This window comes from Lissotriton vulgaris, chromosome 2_1 (assembly GCF_964263255.1).
Source record: "Lissotriton vulgaris chromosome 2_1, aLisVul1.2, whole genome shotgun sequence".
Classification (NCBI taxonomy): Eukaryota; Metazoa; Chordata; class Amphibia; order Caudata; family Salamandridae; genus Lissotriton; species Lissotriton vulgaris.
This window is the reverse complement of record NC_141687.1, coordinates 1,095,160,373-1,095,186,034: the sequence shown is the minus strand read 5'-3', so window position 1 is coordinate 1,095,186,034 and position 25,662 is coordinate 1,095,160,373.

Genomic DNA, 25,662 nt, shown 5'->3' with positions numbered 1-25,662 from the left:
ACATCTGAGAATACCCTTCCACGCTTAGGGTGGACAAAAATATTTACAACAAGGGGTGGTGAGGGACAGAGTCTCTGAATTAAGCAGAAAGCTCTCACCCAGTCAAGAGATCAGGGCTAGATCCAACACCGTTTTTTAGCTCACTGCACCATCCCAGTTTCAGAACCTGGCTGTATGCAAATTAGTCTGTTCCTGTCCCAGTGCATGATGGGAACAGGGCAAACCAAACTACAAAAGCCAATTCTTACACTGGGAAGGAAACAGGCTCCCGGGGACCGGTTTCTGGCATTACAGCCGTCTTCGGCCCGGTTTGCTTGAATCCTGATGGTGCAATGAGCAAGGGTCTCACATCTGAGAATACCCTTCCACGCTTAGGGTGGACAAAAATATTTACAACAAGGGGTGGTGAGGGACAGAGTCTCTGAATTAAGCAGAAAGCTCTCACCCAGTCAAGAGATCAGGGCTAGATCCAACACCGTTTTTTAGCTCACTGCACCATCCCAGTTTCAGAACCTGGCTGTATGCAAATTAGTCTGTTCCTGTCCCAGTGCATGATGGGAACAGGGCAAACCAAACTACAAAAGCCAATTCTTACACTGGGAAGGAAACAAGCTCCCGGGGACCGGTTTCTGGCATTACAGCCGTCTTCGGCCCGGTTTGCTTGAATCCTGATGGTGCAATGAGCAAGGGTCTCACATCTGAGAATACCCTTCCACGCTTAGGGTGGACAAAAATATTTACAACAAGGGGTGGTGAGGGACAGAGTCTCTGAATTAAGCAGAAAGCTCTCACCCAGTCAAGAGATCAGGGCTAGATCCAACACCGTTTTTTAGCTCACTGCACCATCCCAGTTTCAGAACCTGGCTGTATGCAAATTAGTCTGTTCCTGTCCCAGTGCATGATGGGAACAGGGCAAACCAAACTACAAAAGCCAATTCTTACACTGGGAAGGAAACAAGCTCCCGGGGACCGGTTTCTGGCATTACAGCCGTCTTCGGCCCGGTTTGCTTGAATCCTGATGGTGCAATGAGCAAGGGTCTCACATCTGAGAATACCCTTCCACGCTTAGGGTGGACAAAAATATTTACAACAAGGGGTGGTGAGGGACAGAGTCTCTGAATTAAGCAGAAAGCTCTCACCCAGTCAAGAGATCAGGGCTAGATCCAACACCGTTTTTTAGATCACTGCACCATCCCAGTTTCAGAACCTGGCTGTATGCAAATTAGTCTGTTCCTGTCCCAGTGCATGATGGGAACAGGGCAAACCAAACTACAAAAGCCAATTCTTACACTGGGAAGGAAACAAGCTCCCGGGGACCGGTTTCTGGCATTACAGCCGTCTTCGGCCCGGTTTGCTTGAATCCTGATGGTGCAATGAGCAAGGGTCTCACATCTGAGAATACCCTTCCACGCTTAGGGTGGACAAAAATATTTACAACAAGGGGTGGTGAGGGACAGAGTCTCTGAATTAAGCAGAAAGCTCTCACCCAGTCAAGAGATCAGGGCTAGATCCAACACCGTTTTTTAGCTCACTGCACCATCCCAGTTTCAGAACCTGGCTGTATGCAAATTAGTCTGTTCCTGTCCCAGTGCATGATGGGAACAGGGCAAACCAAACTACAAAAGCCAATTCTTACACTGGGAAGGAAACAAGCTCCCGGGGACCGGTTTCTGGCATTACAGCCGTCTTCGGCCCGGTTTGCTTGAATCCTGATGGTGCAATGAGCAAGGGTCTCACATCTGAGAATACCCTTCCACTCTTAGGGTGGACAAAAATATTTACAACAAGGGGTGGTGAGGGACAGAGTCTCTGAATTAAGCAGAAAGCTCTTACCCAGTCAAGAGATCAGGGCTAGATCCAACACCGTTTTTTAGCTCACTGCACCATCCCAGTTTCAGAACCTGGCTGTATGCAAATTAGTCTGTTCCTGTCCCAGTGCATGATGGGAACAGGGCAAACCAAACTACAAAAGCCAATTCTTACACTGGGAAGGAAACAAGCTCCCGGGGACCGGTTTCTGGCATTACAGCCGTCTTCGGCCCGGTTTGCTTGAATCCTGATGGTGCAATGAGCAAGGGTCTCACATCTGAGAATACCCTTCCACGCTTAGGGTGGACAAAAATATTTACAACAAGGGGTGGTGAGGGACAGAGTCTCTGAATTAAGCAGAAAGCTCTCACCCAGTCAAGAGATCAGGGCTAGATCCAACACCATTTTTTAGCTCACTGCACCATCCCAGTTTCAGAACCTGGCTGTATGCAAATTAGTCTGTTCCTGTCCCAGTGCATAATGGGAACAGGGCAAACCAAACTACAAAAGCCAATTCTTACACTGGGAAGGAAACAAGCTCCCGGGGACATATCCTGTTCTAGGCCTCTCCTCTGGGCAACTCTGCTCATCCACAATGCTGCCGAAATGGAGACAACACACACTGGACACAGTGTTGTTTGTTGTCCTCCTGCAAATGGCAGGCAGCCTGGGCTGTAAAAATCAGGAAATTACCTCTGGATGGGAAGGATTAGAGGAGCATTATGCATGGGCCAGCCTCAGAGCTCGTTAAGATGCATCTGATGAGGCCACCATCTTTCCCATGCCCCGCTCCCCTCTCCCTTTTTCAGACCAACTCCTTTCTTTCCTAACTCTTCTACTTACTTCATTCGGCCCTATCAGCACTCTACTGTCTCCTGGATCATAGTTCTCATCTTCTCACTTTTGTCCATTCTCTTTACCTAATTTTTCTCCTCTGACTTTACCCCTATTATCTCCCAGTCCCTTTTTCTCATCTATCTTTTATCTTCCCAACTCAGCCCTACCACCCAGCTCCCATCTTTCAAGTCTCCCTTTATCTTGCCCCACCAACTTGGTTTTTCCTCTCCATTAGCACCTCTCTTTGCCCCGTGGATTTTTCCTAACAATATTAATGTAACACTAGTGAGATTTGGCCCAATACTCTTTCTCCCACCAGCTGTCCTGCTCCTCCTTACTTCCCATAGCTCTATATTTTCTTTCTCTATCTCACTTCTCTTCCTTCCAGCTGTAATTTCAGCCTCCCTTCTATTCTACCCCATCTCTCCTAAATCTAGTTCCACCCCTCTCTCTCTGCTCCTACACTTGTCCATCATTTTGTTATAGTCAACCAACTTTAAACATTGCACGAATCTCAGTGAAGTTCTCCCTAGGCCACACCAGCACTCTACTTGCTCAAAAGTGGAAAAATGAATCTTTGAAGTCTCACAAACCATTTTTTTTTAGATATCTGGAGATTTTTTTGTAAGACAAATAAAGATTCCTTCTCTCCCTTTGAAATGCTCTTGTTTATCCCTTTTCTGGGGTTTCTGGTTTGTGTTTGTCTGGAAATGTATCAATAATCAATTAGCAATTATGTTAAATACATTTAAAAGCAAACCAGAAACTTCAGTTAAAGGACGAGCCAGAGTGTCTTGAGGGAAGAGAAGAAGTTTCTACATCCTAATACAGTGGTTCTTAATCTTGTGACTTCTGAGGACCCCCACTTAATCATTCCTGGAACCCAGGGACCACCACTGAATCATATTTCGAATCCCGGAACCCCCACTGAGTCATTACCGCAAGCTCGGCACCCTGGTCTAAGCATTTTCTATGATTTGAATGGCAAAACAATACACAAAAATATAGACATACGCATTATTCACACAAATACACACATTATTAAATATTTAATTTAAATGATACACAAATATATAAAAAAAGTGAAATTTTAATTTCAATAGGAAGGCTGCAGTGTCTCTAAGTTCAGTTAACGCCACTTATCGTCCATACTATATTCTGTTTGATGCACTTGCATTGCTCCCACGTGTAGTGTCCTACCAAGCCTGAGCACTCACCAATGACTAAGCAACACATGCAGAGTATTTATACAAGTCTTTATTCTTCAGTGTGTAATTAAGAGCTAAACATTCTAAACCTGCATTTACTTCATTACCCTCCAACGCTTACGTCACAGGTGTACAGATTCCATCGGGAACCAAAAGAGTTCTGTCATTCTTCACTTACACGAAACTACATCTCCCTCTTTGTTAAATAAAAAGGTAATACGTTTTACAATAAATAAATAAATGAATAAATACATAAAAAATTACAAATACATATGAACTGATAACTCTTCAATGAGCCTTTGTGGCGCTTGGATCACATGTCCTGATTAGGTCATCAGAAACCGGGAGCTGGCAGTCGCAGTGTCAGTGATCTGCATAGGTGAGGTGGAAAGAATAGCAGTCACAGAATCATCAACTGTCTGTCTGGACCCAGTCTCTACAGTGACATCGATGTTTGGTGAGTGATGAGCCGCATGTCTGAAGTTAGAATAATCTCTAGAAAGGGACTGCCCAGGACATTGGGCAGTCATTACGTGTCCTGTAGTGGTTGTAAGAGTAAAGGGCTCAGCCTCGAAGGGAGCAACAGATTTTCGTTTTCAAGATTATTGAACTAGTAATTCACCTCCTCTCTTGAAAGTGATATCTTTCACGTGATGTCAGTTGTCAGCATAGATTTTCATTTTTTGCTTGTGACCAGAATCTTCTGTGCAAATGCCTTTCTCAGTCATTGCTCTGATGTTGGTCCATTGCGGTGACTTTGTCACCCATCCTCTCCTCCCAGACATTAAGGTTGCAGAGCTGTCCCCTGTCGTCAAGTGAGGGGTCGATAATTAAGCTTAAAAAGTAGTATTCAAAACAACCTTTAGATTCAGCGACTCTAATGCAGCACGCTGCACAGCTTTCTTTAGAGTCCTTATGAATTGTTCTACAAGGCCTGGGGCCAAGGAGGAATGCTTTTTTGATTCTTTACATTAAGATGGCTGAGAAAGTCTCTGAACATTTGTCTATTGAAGGGCTGGCTATTGTCAGATTTGTAGATCACAGGGATACACTATGTCGCAAAGTTGTTATCTAATCTTTCGATTACCTTTTCATGAGTAATGGATGAAAGATCTTCTGCCAATGGAAAGCAGAAGTATTCATCAACAATGACCATCAGATGATGTCCATTCTCAAAAGGACCAAAGAAATCAACAGCAATTCTTTCCCAAAAATGGTTAGGCAATTCTGACATGTTTAAATGGTGCTGAGTAACATTGGATGAGAGACAGTTGCATAAATATAAAGCCTTTAACTCTCTTTCAACCCTTTCATTGAGATGAGGAAACCAGACTCTGCCTCAAAGAGCTGTGTTAGTGGCAACTATTCCTTGGTGTTCTTTATGGGCCACTTCAATTACTTGCTGTCGTAGACTCTCTGGAATGGCAATTGTGAAGAGGCCTTCCTGGTTAGAGACAGTTCATCTCTAACATTTCTAACTTTTAAGTATTCACTATCACTTTGTGAGCATTCAAGAGTCCTGGTTACAAGATTGGTGAGCAATGATGTCTTTCAATGTCAGCATGTGTTACAAGCTTAGCTCATGGCAATGTGTTCTAATGCCGGTGTGCTCGATTTTACAATTACATTTATGTATGCTTCAGCCCTCTTAGATGGGGTGCCAGGGCATAGTAATTGCACTATTGAAAAATAATCAGCAGGATTTTGATCTTTTTCTGGACAGTGAACAATTGTGTAGTTGTATTCTTGTAAACTCAGACCCCAGCATTCAATATGAGGACGCATCTTGGCTTTTGGATTGCTTAATATTATCAATAGTGCTTGATGATTGGTCACTACTGTGAAAGGCTTTCCATATAAGAACACATGGACATATATTTACAAGCCCACATCACTGCAAAGCTTTCTTTCTTAGGTTGTGAATAAGCATGGTATGTTTGTGACAAGCTGTTACGGGCGTAAGCCAAGATATGCTTTCGGACATTTGGGCTGTGCAAGGGTTGCGCCAAATCCGACATGGCTAGCATCAACAACAACCTATGTATGAAGTTTGGTTCAACGTAGGTAATATCAGCGGTATTCTCAATAGCTTGCTTAATTCTCTTGAAACTTTACTCACACTCTTGTGACCACTGAAACACAACATTCTTTTTCCTCAGTTCTCATAACCCTGACCCTGGCAAATTATTTGTAGTAAGCTGGTTCTTTATATGATATATCAATAACCTGATATACCATGTAAAGAGTCCAGGGGTTCCCTTATGAGTGTATAGAGACTTGCTATGCAATCCCAAAGTGCTCTATTAGGGGTAGTGTGGTCGAGCAGCTTTAGGTGTGACACAGAGGACTGCAAGACATTTGCAAATACACACAGTGATTAATAAATCACACACACGACTTATAAAGGAGATCCACACCAGTTTATAAAAATAGCAGGTATCTTTATATATGTTTAGGCATTGAGAAAAATCCTTCAGGTAAGTATGTGTTTAAATATAAATTCTTTTCACTTTAAAAAGTAGACACAGTGCAATTTCTGGGTTCTGCAATGTTATCTTATGGAAGGAAGAACAAGTTCTTCAAACAGGTATAGTACAACGGCTTACAAGACCAATCCCCAGGATTGAAGTGAGTGCTGGTCAAGGTCTAAGGCAGCACAAACAGTACACCACCAGCAGCATGAGGGCGGCCTGGTGCAGGGTTCAAATCAGCATTGGGTTTCCAATGTATTTCAATGGAGATTGGTCACTGTGAAAAGAGGCTGCAGGCTCTGGCCTGGAGGCCAGCCGGGCTGAACCAGCAAGTGGGCTCAGGACTTGTGATGCTCGTGGACGGGGGGGACTCCTTTGGTCTTCTTCTCTTCTTCTCCAAGGCCTGGGTGCAATGAATGCAGGGGTGTCCTTAGGTGTCGGGGTCTTCCTTACCGGAGCAGTTGCAGTTGAGGAGGACTGCATGCAGAGGCTGAGGGCGACGTCGGGTGTCCAGAAGGGGTGAAATCTCAATGGACTCAGACTCTGGAGGGCTTGGTGACCTTGTTGGCACTGGTGGTCCACTTCAAATTGGGCTGGAGGCGACAGATGCAGTGGTGGCTTCTGGTGTCATGTTTTGGTTGTTCCGGAGGCCTCAGAGCCTTTTTTTCTTGGCGTTTCTTCAGAGCAGGTCTGCTGTTCTTGATAGGTCTTGAGGTTTTTTTCGAAGGCAGGCAGTCCTGCCAGGTTTCTGGGGCCAACAGCTGCAGTAGGAGTTAACTTTGGCACAATTTTCAACTAGGGATTTAGACCGGCCAGCAGGGTTGGTACCAGGTCAGCTACTCCTACTCTCTGCTTTAGCGGCTCTTCCCTGTCTTCTCTCTTCTTAGGTCGTGAGAATCAGCTTCCCTGGTGCCAGAGACACCCCTAAATACTGAATTTAGGGGTGTTGGGTAGCAGCCAATGACCTACTGACAATTGGGGTCACTATGCCCCTTATATGACCCTGTCCTAGAATTCCAAAGTATGCATTTACAAAGATGGCTACTACTGAAAAATAGTGTCTACCTTACAGTAGCCTACTTTAGGGGTGGTACTAGCCTACAGCTGGCACCCCTACCTGACTAGCTAATTTTCCCGCCTGTTCCAAGTGCCAAGGGGGTTCTGGAAAGGGGGTGGCTTCCTCTCCTGTGAGGGGAGACAGATACACCTTCCATGAAGCATGCTGGCCCTAGGAGGCTAATCAGCAGGTCATTCTGTGGGAGGGGCATGCTTTTGTTGTGGGTCTCCTGAGACCAAAGGCTCTCACTCCAGGAGGTCAGAACAGAGTCTCGGGTGGCAGGCTGGCAGAAACCTGTCAGCAAGTACACCAGAGGCTGGGAGGTTTTCACAGAGCACCTCTAAGATGCCCTCTGAGGGCATGTATTGGTAAACCTGACACTGGCATTAGTGTGGGTTTACCAATATGAGATGTTTGATACCAAGTATCCCTATTTTCATTAAAGCCATCATGTAGCTGTGGAACTCCTTTTCACCAGTGTACTACACATTTTAAAATGGATTCCCTGGTCACTTGTACTGGCAGTAATAGGAATTACAAGCACAGGGGCATATCTCTCACGCAGATATGCCCTCACATGTAATATTCAGCACCCTGCTTTAGGGCTGTCTGGCCTTCTGTAGGGGTGACTTCCAAATATTACATGCGGTGTTAAGGACATGGCACACAGGGGGTTGTGACATGTTGCATTTTCACTTTCGTCTACACCAAGACACGCAGCCTACAATGGCAGTCTTACATGTGCTTAGTGAGGGGTCCCTTGGGGTGCCACAATTTGTACGGCAGCCCTTAGGGACCCTCATTAGTACCTCAGACCTGAGCCAATTGGGGGATCAATTGTACAGTTTTGAGAAAGAGTTCTGGCACTGAGGACCTGGATAGAGGAACACAGTGCACTTTCAGTCAAAATCACATCATTTACCAGACAAAAGGTGTGGGTGACCATGTCAAAAAGGGGCACTTTCTTACAGTCTTGTATGTATCTAGAACAGTACCTGGCCATTACAAAGGAATTAACGTAATATAGAAATGCCCTGTGGGGGATTAGCAGCAGATAGCGTTTGCACTTTAGCTGGGTCTGGTGTCATACCCCCATCAGAAAACATATGGCCAAAAAATTAAAATTTTGTGTGATGGAATTCCCTTTTCTCAGCTCTCGACGTCAAACCAGCATCATTTAGCAAACAACATACTTGCATGAGAGCTTTGTCATACTCTTTCTGAGTATCTTCGAATACTAATATATCATCTATCTAGTTGAAGGAATTTATAACAGGTTGTATGATACGTTGGATGACGTCTTGGAAAAGTAATGCAGCAGAGGATATACCAAAACTCAGTCACTTATAGCGAAACAGACAAATGTGTGTAGAAAAGTTTGTAATGTAGCTGCAATTCTCTAAAAGTTCCAACTGGTGATATCCTTTCTTTAAGTCGAGTCGAGAGAAAAACTTTACACCATTCAATGGAGTTATCATATCAGCAATGTATGGACCTGAATATTGTTCTCTCTCGATTGCCTTGTTTGCCTGTCACATGTCAACACACATGCATACAGTTACTTCACTGTCTCTTTTAGGCACTACTACTACAATGGAAGAAATCCATGGCATTGGACCAGCGGAGTGTTCATTGATATTATGTCGGAGCACCAAATTATGTTCCCATTCAACAGCTTCTTGCAAGTGAAATGCAATTTTTCTGTATCTTTGGGCAACAGGACAAACATCGTCATTTATATGTACCTTTTGTTTCATAGTCTTGAGCTTTCATAACCCATGAAATAATGAAAGAAATTGACTTACTATGTCATGATGACCATTCATATTGTAGTTCACTGATATCAGTTCTATATCAGCAGCAGTGATAACATTGAAGCTGTACCTTGAAGTACACTTGTACCACTGTGTTCTTGTGTTTCATTGTAGCTACAAATGAACCTTGACTTTTATAAAGGTGTCAACGCAGCCCATGTATATAATTTAGTTTTCAATTGTGTAAGCTGTGGTAAGAAAGACAATTCCCAATACTTTTCCACGGGCATAAATGTTTATTGACGCACCGCTATCAATAATAAAAGGTATAAAACAACCATTTATCTTCAGGGTAATCTTTAGACAATGTCTGTATCTCTTTTGTGCTTTTTCATGTTAATCTTTCTTTCATCTGTGTTTTTTGTCATATATTTTTTTTAAAACAAGTTTTATTTGAGATTGTATACAACACGCAGGTCTCTGTAACCCAGAGATAGCTGCAGGACTTTTAGGCTACAACAATTAGAATACAATCCAATTTTCTTCTAGATGAATATTAAAAGAGTAAAGAAGCATATACAATCAATGCAACCACAGCCCCCCGCTTATAGATATTTCCCCCTACCCCATCTAGCACATGGAGGAGGCCCAGCTGTGGCGTACGGGGGAGTTCACACCCCAGGACCTCAGACATACAATCCCACACCCCTTTCCAAAACCTGCCAGTAAAGTACAACTCCACACTGTATGTAGAAATGTCCCAATTTCGAGCCCACATCGTAGACAGTCCGGAGATGCAATCAGACCCGCCCGCCACAAACGTTATCTAGTGTAATACACCCTATGGAGGTATTTAAACTGTATAAGCCGGAGGCGTATCAAAATAGCGGCACCCCGGGGCCCCGCCAATGTCTCTCTCGAATCCTCCTCTTCTATCACACCAACATCCGCCTCCCATAACTCTCGTAGCGTCTGTAATGAGGGGGAACAATGTGTAACCAGGGACTGGTATATGCAGGATATCTTTTTGGTCCCCGGGTCTCCCATGAACACCTTAGCTTCCAGGGGGCTAAACTCGGGGAGTGATTCCAATCCCTCCAGACACGGGGCGAGGACATGGCGGAACTGGAGATACTTAAAGAACTGAGATCGGGGCATGCCAAACTCCTGGCTCAGTTCCTGAAAAGACTTAAGGGTCACCCCTGACAGCACATCCCCTAGTGTGGATTTTCCAATGCTGTCCCACCCTCCAAACCCCTGTAGAGCAGCCAGACCGGGGAATCGACCATTGCGGCATAGGGGTGTTTCACCTGTCAGTGTATTCCACCAACCCATACGCCGCAAGGCCTGTCTCCAAATCTGAAACACTAGCTGCGTGACCGGTGGTAGTGTCTTCCGAATCTGCGCTGCATATAATATAGTGTGAAGCGTATGAGCAGCCATCAGGAAGCGCTCCAGGGCGTATGCCTGGTCACCCTTATCCCCGTGCCACCAATCATTTAAGACGAGGAGATGGGATGCCTGATAGTAGGAAAGGATATCAGAGGTCGCTAAGCCACCACACTAGGAGGACAGAAAGCAGTGCGCTGTCCTAACACAGCGTCCACTTGTCGAAACCAGTGAGAGGGAATTGGATAGGGGTGATTCTGCAGTTGGTACAGCAGCCTGGGGAGAGCCACCATTTTAAATATGGATGATCTGCCATAAATGGTCACCGGCATGCCGGTCCATGTTTTAATATCTGCCCCAGCCTGCTCCCACACTGGTACCACATTCCGCTCCCAGGAGACCGCTGGGACCTCGGAGATGAACACCCCCAAGTATTTAATGCCCCCTACCACTACCTGTAGTGCTGAAGCCCAATCCCCCACCTGCGAGTACCCCCCCAGCACCCAGAGGGTGGATTTGCGGTGGTTCATGTTGAGCCCCGACGTCTCGCCAAAAATCTGCATGATTTCCATTATGCGCGGCCCTGACCTGTTGATATCTATTAGGAAAAATAGGACATCATCCGCATATAGCTCAATTCTGTCGGACAGGCCCTGATCTCATTCGAACCCCCATAGCTGCGCATCCATGCGCACCCATGCAGCCAGCGGCTCCATGGCCAGGGGAAAAAGATAGGGCGAGAGGGGACAGCTCTGCCGGGTGCCCTGCCCAATGGTGAATCTGGAGGAGGTAACCCCTGCCTCCCTGACGAGGCGGTCAGGTCTGTATACAGCAGCCGTAGATATGACAGGAAGTGGCGACCAATGTTAAGCCACGGCAAAAGGGCAAACAGGTAGACCCAGCTCAGCGAGTCGAACGCCCTGTCCATATCGGCCAACAGGAGCACCGCCGCACCCCGGTATTCCGAACAGCCGCTACTGCCACATGCGCTCTCCGAATGTTATGCCTGGTCGCCCTCTGGGGCAAGAAACCGGCCTGGTCTGGGTGAATAAGGTCTGCTACATAGGGTAGGAGCCGATTGGACAGCGCTTTGGCCAAGATCTTCGCTTCTACATTTAGTAGGGAAATCGGGCGGTACGATGCGTGTTGCTCTGGGGGTCGGCCCGGCTTGTGAAAGACAACCACCTCTGCATGTCTCCAGAATGGGGGGAGACTACCCCGCTCCCTGGCCCCTTCCACGGCCGCTCTATAATGGACCCCGAGCTGTACGTAGTACTTCCTGTAGAATTCACTGGGGAACACGTTGGGCCCGGGCGCCTTACCTGTGTTAAGTTCGCCCAGTGCTGTGCCAAGTTCCTCCTCTGTCAGTGGGAGCTCCAGACGCTCCTGTGCCTCGTCCGAAACCACGCGTGGCGGCAGATCAGCTAGGAATTTGTCCACCACGTCTGCGGGAAGACATTCGTTCGGGGTATATAGACTTGCGTAATAAGTGGCAAATCCTTCCGCCAATTCTGTGGGATCTGTGACCAGGGAGCCCTCGTCATCTAGTATCCGAGGCAGGGTCTGGGCCTGAAACGTGCCCTGACAGAGCCGGTGGAGCATCGTTCCTGATTTATCCCACCATTGGTAAATCCGGATGCGTGTCGCGAGCCAAACCTGTTTGGCTTCATCCATCAGCATGGACGCACACGACTGCTGCGCCAAGAGGAGCTGCCCCACCGCCTGCGCCCCACCCTCTGTACTTCCCTGGAGCTCTAATGCCTCAATTTCGGCCTCAGCCCGAACTAGGTTCTCCCTGCGTTTCTTCCGAGCAGCTGCACACCAGGCTATGTCCACCCCTCTAAGTGTTGGCTTCATGGACTCCCATACCGTACCGACTTCCGCCACAGACCCCACATTCTCAGTCAGGAAGTGGGCAATGGCCTCGCCCATATGTTTCTGATATTGTGGCTGCTGTAGGTGCCACACAGAGAGGCACCACCTGAATGGCCGCCGCCAGTGGTGAGGGAATGGTCCGATAGCCCGCGTGGCAGGATGTCTGCCGCCTCCACCCTAGTAATCGCTGCTCCGGGGACAAATATGTAATCCAGCCTAGAGAAGGATTTATGAACTGCAGATAGGTACGTGTATCCCTGCATGATATCATGTAGGTGCCGCCAAGTGTCCACCCAATTAAGCCCCAGAGCCATGTCATTAAGTTTAGTGGAGGGATCCACCACCCCACCACCCACAGGTCGATACCTCTCCGTAAGGCAGTCCATAACAACATTCCAATCTCCCCCAATAACTGCCAGCACTTCAGGAATGTCCGCCCACACCTCAAACAGCTTTTCGACCAGAGACCACTGTAGGGGAGGCGGAGCATAGACACTCCCGATGACCAGCGGCTCCTCACCCACCATAACTTTAATAATGATATAGCGACCCTGCGTATCAAGCCAGTGAGCTGAGTGGACATATGCGATCCTGCGGTGTACGAGGATGGCTACTCCCTTAGAACCCCTCGCAAAGCCTGCATGAAACACCTGTTGGTAGCCATAGCGCTGTAGGCACAGCGTTTTTGTGCCCAGTAGGTGGGTTTCTTGAAGCATCCACACATCAGCGCCAGCCCTCTTCGCTTGACCCAGAACTGCCCCTCTCTTAACCTTGTCCAGAACTCCCCGTACATTCCAACTGAGGACCCTAAGAGAGCCCCTGGACCCACGCGCCCTATTCTCGAGACCTGCCATTAGGGAACATCTAGGGCGAACGCCCAGACATTGGGCCCAGCCGGTGCACACAAACCAACATTCCAGACCCCCATGGGACCATGCGACCCCCCCCAACTGACCCTGCCCCTGAACTCTAACAACCCCCCTACCCCAACCCCCCACCCCATACCTCAAAAATGTTGAAGTACCTGTTGCGGTACAGCGGACACCCGGCCCCCAACATGAGGCCTGAGGCCGTCTACACCAATGGATCCCCATTAAACTCTCCCAAACCCCGCAACCAACCCGCACGTCGGGGAACTGCCCACCCAGAACATCCCCCCCACCCCTCCGCGCCCCATTATTCTCAAAGCTATATGTGAATCACCTCCGCAAGAGCCACTCACCCGTACAGTAGAGAACAAAACATCAACACGCTAATGTGCAGTACTGTGCCCAGTCATATTATATACTGCGCTCCCAAGGATTGTCCGCCATAAATATCAAGTTCCCTCTGCTCGGCTGCCAGGGGCCCCTTTACCCCTCTCCGATGCATTGCCCGACGTAGAGCACTGCCGGGACCTGGACCTCCAATTACCCTTCCGCCGAGCCCCTCGGGAGGCCCGTGACTTCGTCCCACTCTGAGAGGAGTCCGACTCCAGCCCTGGAGGTGTATGCACTCTGACCGACACTGTCTCGTCTGTCCATTTGAACACCTCCTCAGGGGTGTCGAAGAAGTGGGTGCGGGACTGAAACACTACCTGCAGGCGGGCCGGATATAGCAAGGCATTGGGAAGTTTTAGCTCTCGCAGGCGAGCCTTGGCCGCTGTAAACGATTGCCGCTGCTGTTGCACCATTCGAGTATAGTCCGGGAAAATCAGGATTCGGTGGTTCTCATAGAGCAAAGGCTCCTTCGCTCTGGCGATTTTCAGGATAGTGTCACAGTCATGATAGTTCAACAGTTTAGCTATCACCGGCCGCGGTCGTGCTCCTACCGGTGTTTTTTGTATGAGGGCCCGATGCGCCCGCTCAATCACGAAACATCGGGAGATTGAATCAGGGGGGAGCCAGCCCTCCAGCCACTCTTTCAAGAAGCCCTCCATGTTGCCTTTCTCACATCCTTTGGGCAGTCCCACAAAGCGCAGGTTGTTCCGCCTGGCACCTCCCTCCGCATCCTCCACTCGGAGTGCCAAGCCCTACTGAACTGACTCCATGCTGGCTACCTTGCGCTTCAGGGCCTCGACATCATCTTCAACCCCAGAGATGCGTGTTTCAGCTTTTATCATGCAAGACACGGCGTTTCGCAGATCCTGGCGCAATAGTGTGACATCGGACCCCACGGCCCCTATCTTCCCATCCAGCATGTCCCGGGACTGGGTTATGGCTGCCATGAGAGCGGCGTTGTCTGGCCCAGAATCCGGGCGGCCGCCTGTCGCCCCTGCACTGCCGCTGGGATCCGTGAACTTGTCAATGGGGCCTTGTTTGGGAGGCCCCCCACCGCCGCCACCTCTTGTCATGGCCACTAGTCGCTGTGAACAGCCCCCCCGGAGGCCAGTCATCGTTTCTTCTGTGGGCCCCGCTCTGCTATCGCCGGTGCCACGTGCGTGTGTCTGGCCCTTATCCGGTCAAACCCACACTCTGGTCTGATGCCCCCGGTCTCCTCCGCCAGGCCGTCCGCCAGGGGGGCAGCGATTTCTCCCAGTAGGTGAGCCTTCTGCACCGCCCAGCCCACCGCCACGGCCCAGTCTGACCGCCGAAGGGTTATGCGGTTGGCCCTGTGTTGTCCTAGATGTCGGTATTGGCCCCAGATAACGTTCCCTAGGATAGGGGCAGCACCCTGCTCGCCACCTTCTGGGTACCGCACTGCTAGGGGGCCTTCTGCCAGGCAATTTGCGCCCCCATGGCCCTTGCACACCAGTAGGGTGGACCCAGTGTCAGCCGGTCCTTCTTCCGTCCAGCCCCCCCTTGGCCGTGGGCTTCAGGGCCAAGGCGTGCCCCGAGTGGGCCCCCGCTCGACCCTCTCCACCAATGCGGCCCGACCGCCGCAACAGCTACCACTGGCCCCTTTCAGCCGCGCAGCTCCACAGGGCCCCACAGCTCACCCCCCAGGGAGCACTGCACACCTCCTTACTGTTTGCCCCTCTGGGGCCAGCTGTGTCCAGAGGAGGCCGTAACCAAGTCTGAGGACGGGGTCCGCCCCCCGGGAGCACACCAAAATCGAGCCCCCGGCTTCTCCTTCCGAGCTAGACCTCACCGCCCCTCCTGAGCACTGGGGTGGTAAGCCGGCCGTTGTACCCGGGATCTCGCTGTCGCCGGGGGCTGTGGGAGGCCGGGTCCGAGCTGCCAGGTATCTTCACTAGTTCCGCCAAGCCAGGGACCGGCACCACTCGCCACTCGCCGTCTGCACCGCCTCCTCGTTCGCCGCCGGGATTCGTGAAAATCGAGGCCCCCGGCTACACTGCACGGTGTAGGCTCCACTGCACAGGGCCACGATCTCCAACCCCCAGCTCGCCAATCTGGCCAGAATTGTGCTCAGGGCCCGCCACCGATGTCCGATGCTGGATTCTCCCCTCTGGGACGCTCCGGGGCGGGGGAAGGCAGGATATTTTGGCGGAAATGTGTCAGGCGGGACGGAGCTTCGTTAAGCTGCATCCGCCACGATGGCTCTCTTGGCCACGCCCCCGTTTTTTCTCATATTTGACTAGTCCCAAATGTGCATTACTCTCCTGAGTTAACATCGACATTGCACAATTATCATGGTCACTTTCAATTGAAACTGAAACAGAGGAACTCTTTGATGATGATTTTGTTGACGATCAACTTTGGTTGGTGTCGATTTGCCTCAGTTGGCGTTACCGCTTGGCTTTGTGTGATTGTTCTAATGCAGCGCTGTTCGGCCATTTGTCTTCATGCTGTGAAACACTTACTTTTCCCTTCACTTTGCAAACCGTCACACAATGGTTCGCTTTGCCACAGCCACTGCAAATCTGTCCAATGTTGGGACATCTACCATCATGTGGAAACAACAGTCAGCATCTGTAACAATTTTTTATTTCTGTGGAGACATCGCTTTATGCTTTGGCTTACTTTTCAGGTTCATCACAGATGCATTCTGGGCACCTTTAGCCTCCATTCCAGCTGCTGGTCGATTAGCATGCTCTTCTGCTCAGGCAGCCGGGAGGACTTGCTCTAAGCTCAGAGTTTCCTTCAGTATTCATAATTGAAAGGAATCTGACAGACATCCATCTATACCTCTGAAGCATGTAGCTTCCTCATCATTAAATTCACTGAACTTACAGTGTTTTATAAGGAAATCCAGTCTCTCGAAAAATTAATTGAAGGTTTCACCTACTGTCTGGCGTTCTTGACCGCAGATGTATCTTTCGTAATCTACATTTGGCACTGGATTGAACTTGACATTCAAGTCTGCTTTGATTTGATTGCATGCCACTTCCCCATTTTGTGATATCAGCCATTTTCTTCAGATACTTGATAATCTTTTTGTCATCTAGTGCATCTATGAAATCTTCAAAAGTCTCTATCCAAGCAGCCCATCTATTACCAATATTATGTTTTTTGGCAGTATAAAAATGACGATAGTCAGCAGACTATCATCAGCAGATTTGTCATCAGCAGTGTAACCATTGGTGAAAAGCAGTGACCTCTCTACTCCTTCTTGGTGAACTTGCTCTTGCAAACCATCTCTAGAGCCTTGTGGCGTGCTGGCTTCAGGGTCAGACTTGACAGTTAGAGGAGCTTTGGCCTCGCCTTGCTCTCCATTGAAGCTCTTTACTTTAATGGAGATCTGAAGAGTTGTTCTGAGCCCCCACTCAATAGATTTGGTAGTGGGCCACTTCGTTTATGGACAGCTCCACAAGCACAACCCGGCCCTCCCTCTGCGGCCAATTCACAGCAGGCTGTGGTATGATGATGCTCTTTAGTTGTTCCGGTAAGTAAAGTATTTTCGTGTTGGAATGATTTGCTAAGCAGATAGCATTATGATATTCAATTGACTTTATGCTAAAATGTCTCTTTGTATACACCTGGTTGATCTTTGCTTAATGGCACATCAGATTACAGCTTAATTTGCAATGGATTATTTATCAAAATACGCTGCTTTTCAAAACCTTTTTGCATCAGCCTTTCGCACTGTCACTCCATATTACATATAGCATTAATTTGCATAGTAGCGAGGTAACTTTATTTGCGGCATTCTTATTAGATACCTTCCTGCACAAAATCAATCAATTCAGGTGATTTCCTCTTTCTATGTCTGCTGCAGAATGCAAAACACATAGAAAAAGGTAAAAATAAGGAGAAATCTAAATATTTCATCCTCGTTGCGCCGCCTTAACGCCACCCCTGGAGTGGGTTAAATTCTGATGCATTCCCAGGGTTACAATTTCTTGTAAATCTGGTAATGCTTCAGATTTGATGGGTGTTGCATGGGAAAAGCACCCACAGCAACACCCATGGAACGCCACTTTCACGCAGTGTTCTACGTAAATGGGGCTCATATTTACAAGGCCCTGAAAAGGCACACAAAGTGGCTTTAGGGGGTCATGTAAATATGATGGGGCACATTGCGCCACCAGAACCTCAAAAAATTGACGTTCCGGTGTGCAAGAGATCGTTAGCCCTACAATTTCTAATTCCTTCACATTTGCAGAACATTTTGCATTTTTCAATTGTACATTTTACTTATTTATTTATATAAACTTTATTAGTCTGTTAGTATTATTTAATTTTCTAAGTAGTCCGGGACACCGTGAGATGGCTTTACGGACCCCTATGAATCACTGTCCTAATATATAGAATTAATTGATCTGAGTAGCAATAACCAGTGACAGCTTGGCAAAACTGCAGCAACTCTTTATTTCCTATAAATTAATTGAAAATAAAAATTGAGAAAACACAAAAGTGTGGAACAAAGGTATTCTTTTAATTTCAGATATCTGGAGAAGTACCGTGATATCCAAGATTTCAGTAGTCGTGAAGTGAGAAATTCAGTGAAATAAGTACATAGATTTATGGAATTCTCGATTTCTTTTTAAATCGCTGTTCCATTCCAGGACTCTTTAATATCACTGGTCCCATTACTAGGCTGACCAAAGCATTTCACATATGGAAGCCAGTCTTTCCCACTGTACGAGTCTCACAACATCTGGATGCAGAATTATCTTTTGTCAAATAAAGCAACGCCTCCCCGTTTTGGTATTGGAGCTGTATTGTCACAAAAGAATGAAGAGACAGAAGCCTTGCAGTAGCGTAATATTCTTGAAAGATATCCTCAATTTGACTAAATTACATTATCTGTATTAGAAATTACTTGCAATTAATGAATCAATCGCTAAGAGACTGTACTGAGAAAATCATATTCATCGTGTATGGACAGACCAGACTCTTATTCTAAAATCAATGAAATATGCAAATGTTGTCCTTGGACTTGAACTCTCTTCGTTTCCAGATACCATTATAGTTATAACTATTGACTATCATTCTCGTACATGCCAAGGTAAGGCAAATGCCATGTCTCACCATGAAGAAAGGCCTGATGCCAAGCTGCCTCCCGCTACATTATCTTGGTTATCCTGAGGGATTCCAGAGAATTTCCTCCATTTGTAGCATAGGTTCAGCAATTTAATCAGGAAATAGATAAACAGATGGACCTGAGTAAAAAAAAGAAACAGATCATAGAAAGGCCTAATCTATCGAGGACAATCTTTGTTAATTCCTACCAAACGTTTGCAACATCATCCCATATCCCGATACCATAACTCAACTGTGTTTAGACATCTTTGAAAGAGAGACCCATAGCAGAAATGGACAGTGCTTTCAATGGATTTTATAGTGGGTCTTCTCAAGACCAAAAGGTACACACCATTTTTGGTGCTAATAGACTTTTCAGACATTGTATTCCCTTGGAAGAAATCCCCACAGAAACAGATTTGGAAAACATTGTCTTGGATCATATCATCAAGCTATATTCATTTCCTGACTGTTTTATAGAATGTTTCTGGAAATAACTTGTGAAACAAGTTGAAACAACACACTTCAGTCCAAATTTACTAAGATTTCATGCAGTGAAGCACAATGTCCAAATATGCTCTGCAGTGTAGCACGGAGGAGAAAACATAGCACCTTATCTAAAGATATTGACCTGCTGCTGGTCTTATGCCCACCTAGAGTTTAGATTGTCTGTTTTTCGGCATGTTGATGGTTAGTTCAATAGTGTCCCCTTTGGTTCAGTCTCACCACAGAGCATCACAGTGTTCACTTTCAGCAGTCAGTGGGAACCTCCGCCTGCATCTCTTTTTTTCTTCTGTTTCCAGGAGAAAAGATGCCAGCCATAGGCTTGGATCGTGATCCGGGTTGGCCACAGTAGAATAAAGCAGTGAGAGATGCCATCCAGCGTCCTCGCAGATGGGGTGCATGTCAGTGGTGTAATGAAACTTGAGCCCCCCCCTACAAAGTACATGGAGGGGCCCCCCTCCAGACTCACTCAGGAGCTCTCAGGCCAGGGTACTGTGCTGATGGGGCCCCCTGGAGCTCGGACCCCCAGCACTGAGGGAGCTGCAGAGGTCCTTTGTTACGCCAATGGTGCATGTACTAAATATTGGCAGAGGCTGACAACAAGAGTTGGAATGAGTTCTGGGTATTGTGGTGAGGTGCAGCAAGTGGCCCATCATAGCGTTAGGGGTCAAATTGGCATGAGGGCAGCTATAGGCACACCATCAAGTGCACCATCTTGATTATGGCAGCAGAGTTTGCCTCAGACACAGTTCTTGGTTCTAACAGCACAGTCCACCTCTGTCACAGTTCTGTTGAGAGTGGCAATGTCTGCTTTAGCAGAAGTTGGGTTATAGCAGTGGCATCCACCTCAGGCACAATTCTTGGTCACAGCGGTAACAATTCCTTTCTGTGGTTCTTAAAATCAAAGAGACTGTGCCCCGTGCTCCTAAGACCAGGGTCGTAGCTTAGTCAGTAAGATGGGGGGAAGTGAGCTTCAGATTTTCCAACAATCGGGCTAGCATATAATGTTTTAATACATTATAAGACAAGCAGGGTGCATGAGAGGGGCCTAAGGGGCTGTAGAAAGGGAGAGGAATGTGGATTGGTAGGAGTACTAAGAGAGAAAACACAATGGGGTATATTTACAAGAATTGCTGCTAATTAGCGTTAGCAGCAATTTTTGTAACGCTGCCTATCGCCGAAAACTATTGCCCTATTACTGACGTATGGACAATACGTTGCTACAAGGAGATACTATCAGCTATATGTGGCAAAACCTACTGCTAACACTAGCGTCAAGGTGATAAAATGTATGCCACTGGCGAGCAGAAAGTGACAAAAGGCCAATTAGAGGCAAAAAACTCACATTAGTCAGCCCAACATCTCTTTTCTGCCTCTAGAGGCAAAAATGGCCTATAAGTCCACCACCAAGGATAAACAAAAAATAAAAACAATGGAATACAGAATGAAGCAGCCATGGCCATGTTCAGTACAGGTAAACAACCGCCCCCCACCCCCCACAACCCACAACAGCCAGGATGACTAGCCAGAGTCCATGGGGAAGAGGAAATGCAGATTCAGGGCTCCATTTATGTAAAGAGGCATATCGCTGGGGAAAACCAGTGATGCATCACTTTACATAGCGCTTGTCTTGAGATACCAAGGCAGCCGAAGCCTGGAAGCATGGACAGTCCCTGGAGGACTTGCTGGGCCTGTGTCTGAGACCTGAAGTGGGAGTCGGAGGTGCTGTGGAGTTGCTGTGGCCTGAAGGTGGAGGCGGGCTGCTTTGGTGCCAAGCCCTTTGGCCTTGACGGTAGACATTGAGGCATCGGCGATGCACCTTATCTGGTGGTGAAGTCTGGCAGGTTGCATGGAGACATGTTGCTGACCTGTATGCCTGGCGCCCCACAGAGCTGTGATCGCTAGAGGCTCCTGCGCACCAAAATAGGGAGGTCTGCATAGCATAACACTTTATCACCACTACACCGGGGCTCACAGAGGAGATTGCCAATGGTGGGCTGCTCCTCTCTGCACCACAGGCCGGAGGATTTGGCACGCCTGGATGCTGTGAAAGGTAAGACCCCTGAGTTGCACCATACTTGTGTGGCGGAAGCGCTGCAACTTCATGCCTAAGGTGTCCTGTTGCATCACCTGCATCGGGAGGTTCCCCAATGCACTTGGCCACAACTGCTGTTCCCAGGCTAAAACATGAGAGGAAAAGGCATGCAATGTATTTACCAGCATTGTACTATCATTCATTTTCATTTCAAAAATCTTTATTTCGATCACAGATCATAAAAGATGCATAGTATTTATACACAATAAAAAATTAATTAAACATAATGTGATCCGATAGTTAAGACGTGTTAAAAGAAGAACATGGGGTGCAATGAAAGCGATGGAAGTTTCAGGGGTACTATTATACAAGTCTTTTCATCACTCGGCTCCGAGTGAACCACATGGAGGTTAAAAAGTTTGAGAGGGCAAAAACCACAATGGGAGAGAGGTCTGTCTTTAAAATTCTGTAGGCAGGTTGGAAAGATCTAAAACCCAAGTTCTTAAGTAACGGGACTAGCCAGCATTTCCTGCTCCTCTCGTAGCCCTTGCAGAAGAAGACAGCGTGAACATCATCTTCTTTCGGATGAGCACACACTGGGCAAGATTCTGCGGTGGAGCAGGATTGCCATGACGCTGTGAATGAAGCTAGAGGAAGGCATCCATATCTCCACTGTAAAAATAGTTTTCTCGTTAATGTAGGGGAGATTGAGTCTAGAGTACTTTCGAGATGATAAGAGTCTTTCGCTTTAAGGAACAGGTGTGTCAAGGATCCTTCTCGAGAGGCATCAATGGCTCTTGTGAGCATCAGTTCATAATATGCTCTTGCGAGTACCTTTTTTGGAGTCTTTACACAAAAGTTTAAAGGATCCGTCCATAATTCCGAAAAGCCCATCTCCTCTAACATTCCCTTGACATAAATCATCCACGGGATCCTTTTAGCATTCCTCAGTTCCAGGAATTCCTGTAGTTCCTCTCTGTAGCTTATAAGGTCTGGGCTACACCACAAGCGCCTCCAAAAGGTTAGGGGTTTAAGTCCCAGCTCCTCTGTTATTGATCGAATTCCCAGGTCTAATCTAAGGGGAAGTAGGGGAGTACTCTGGGGTAGAGCAACAACCTGTCTCAAAAATTTATTTTCAGTTGACTGTAATTTTAGAGATTTGGAATGCCCCCACAACTCACCCCCATATGTGACACCCGCCCGGGCTTGAGTTTTGTAAATATGAATAATTGGGGTTAGTGGGCGATAAAGAGATTTGTTCACCAGACGCATCGTGCCACCCGCCAACTGAGCCAGTTTGATGGTCACTTTAGTCTGGTGAGTCGTCCACGTTAGATGTTCATTTAGAGTAATCCCCAGGTATTCAATATTATGCACACGTTCTAATTGGACAGTGCCTAGCCTAGGTGGGGCTCGATTATGGGGGTTAGGATTCAAGATCATAAATTTAGTTTTTTGTGGGTTGATCTCCAAGCCGTGTTCAGAGCAGAACTCTAAAAAGCCGTCCAAAATGCGTTGGATTCCCATAGGGGATTTGGACAGCAACAGGGTGTCATCTGCAAACATGATTGCAGGCACCCTGCTGCCTGTCAACTTTGGGGCATCGGTATTGGCAATCCTGTTTAGGTGGGCTACAACCCCGTTCACAAAGAGGCAAAACAGGGTCGGTGCGAGCACACAACCCTGTCTCACCCCTCTGCGAACGGGGAACCTTTCGGTTAACTTGCCACCTTTGCCACACCTTACGCGGGCGTAGTTGTTACAATGGAGTCTCATCAGGATTGCCAAAATATCCCCAGGGACGTTCAGCTCTTCCATAACTCTCCACAGCCTCACTCTGGGTACTAAATCGAAGGCGGCACGTAAGTCTACAAAGATGGTATATAGAGTGCCGCCCTCGATTACAGCTGTTCTCCAATAGAGTAGGTTTAACCTGAAGATTTGGTCTATGGTCGAAACACCCTGCCTAAATCCTGCCTGATAGGGGGACAGGATGTCCATCTCTTCTATCCAGGCCTGTAGTCGATTCAAGATCAGTCTACCAAAGAGTTTCTGGGATATGTCAATGAGACTAATGGGTCGATAGTTGGAGGGAAGCAGGGGGGATCCCTTTTTGTAAATTGGGACCACCTCTGCTCCCCTCCAAGTATCGGGCACCTCCATTCCCCCCAGGATGGCATTGAATATCAATGTAAGATAAGCTGCCCATATCCCTGGTTCCTGCTTAAACAGGTCTCCTGGCACCCCGTCAAGTCCCGGGGCTTTCCCTACGGCTAAGCCTTTTATGGCATCCCTCACCTCTTTTTCGTTAAAAGGAACCCCAGTGGAGCTAGATGTGCTTGTGATTACATCGCTGTTTTGATCCCCCCCTCCCTCCGCATACAGTGCCTCAAAATGACTCTGCCATACCAAGGGGGATATATTAGGCTCTATTGCGGAGGATAAGTCCTTCGTGCCATTCGCGACTATACGCCAGAATTTGCGGGAATCTCTTGTTGTTAGTGCTTTGGCGAGATTTTCCCAATAGTCATGGTCCCATTCAGCCCGCGCATTCTCCAGGAGAGTTTTATACGTTTTTCTCCTGACACGGATTTCTTCCTTATTAAGGCGTTCTTTTATGGCATGTAGCAAGAGGGTCTTCGCTTCCCTACAAGTGGCATTATACCAAGACGTCTTGGGCATGGGGCCTTTCCTTTTCCCTGAGGATGAAAACAGATCCTCCTCTAGGGTATTAATCATATCAGCATGTATTTGTGCAAGCTTACCTCTGCTAGCCTCGTCTTGGACCTCGTTTCCTACCTGAAAGGCATTCTCCAGAAATGGGATGATCCTTTCATATAGCCGGGGTATCCTATCTAGACTGTTGGCCAATTTCTCCCACTTGACTTTCCTCCGATTGTTTTCAAGTAGGAGGCCCGCCTTGTCTTTGCCCGATCCGTGGGATATGACCTCACCACCAGGCAGGGAAAGAGTCAATTCCAAGGCGTTATGGTCACTGTCCATTCTTTCAGTGACTTTGAAATCGACTATTGCTGGCCACATAAACAGTTTAACCATTATGTAATCCAGTCTAGATTCACTACCAATTTTGTTATAGGTATGGAGGCTTGGTATATCTGATTTACAGCGGCCGTTGCACGCCATTAGGCCTAGGTTGAGAGTGAGGGCAGTTATCTGCAAGGCCAAGGGGGTCCAGGCCCTCGGAGGTGGTGCCACCGTCTCTGGAATGAACCAGCATGAATCTTCCTCATGGGAAGGACCATCACGTAGTCCAGGCAGGGGTTCGTAGTGAGAATTAAAATCACCTCCTACCAGGCAGGCGAGTTCACATGGAATGTCTTCTAAGAGCCCTGCTAGCTCATCTATAGTACCAGATTCTTTGTGCATTGGTACCGGCCTTGAGTAAATATTAATGACTAACAACTTCACGGAGTCAGGCCACTCAAGTAAAACAGCCAATAGATCATCGGAGGCGGTTTCTACATAGGATGCTTGGCAGCCTAAGTCCGTAGCTACCCATGTCATGAGTCCCCCTGACGGCCTACCGCTTCCCCCCCATTTAGCAGCTTTGAAGAAAGAAGCAAAGCCCGGGAAAGATATCTCCTCACGCGCCCAGGTCTCTTGAAAGAGGAGTATATTTTTGGAGCTGATATAAGAACCCCACTCTGTACAATCTATTTTACTAGCAAGGCCTGCCACGTTCCAAGAGATCACTGTTATTTGTGATGATTCAGCAGTAGCTTGGCCAGGAATGGCAGAGTTATTAGGGGTAGGCTCAATGGACGCCAGTTGGCTTGTGGGGGAATAATTCGTGCCCGTGGGCTTATTGGCAGGGGTTGTAATTAGATTTGTCGTGCCTTGGACTTGACTAAGTTCAACTATACTGGATGCCTCGGGGAGTGCTCTACTCCCAATCATAGGGGATGCTAGTAGAGCACTCCCCTCTTCAGCCTCCTGTCAGTCTACTGTTTCTAGGCTACTGTATCTATTGTGCGTAGAGAGATAGGCAGGGTAATGTGTTCTATATGGCCCAGGGATTCCCCTCTTATAACCGCCACCCCCCCTCCTTCTTGTGACAGTTTCCCAGCCAGCCTCGTCCCCGTATGAGGAAAACTGTTCTATTGGTCTTCCCCTGTGTTGCTGATGGTCAAATCTCTCCCTAGGACGATTTTCCCAACCCTCCAACAGCTCTTGGTGGTACCCCCATCTATAGTCCTCCAAGTTATAAAGATTGGAGGGGTAGAAAAATGAAAGAGGAAGTGGTTGAACAACGCTACCATAATCCTCATCGGAAGCCCAAGTGCAAATGTACGCGGCAGTATTCGGGTCTCTAAAAGTGACCAGAATACAGTCTCCCCTGATGGATTTCTCAGTGTAGC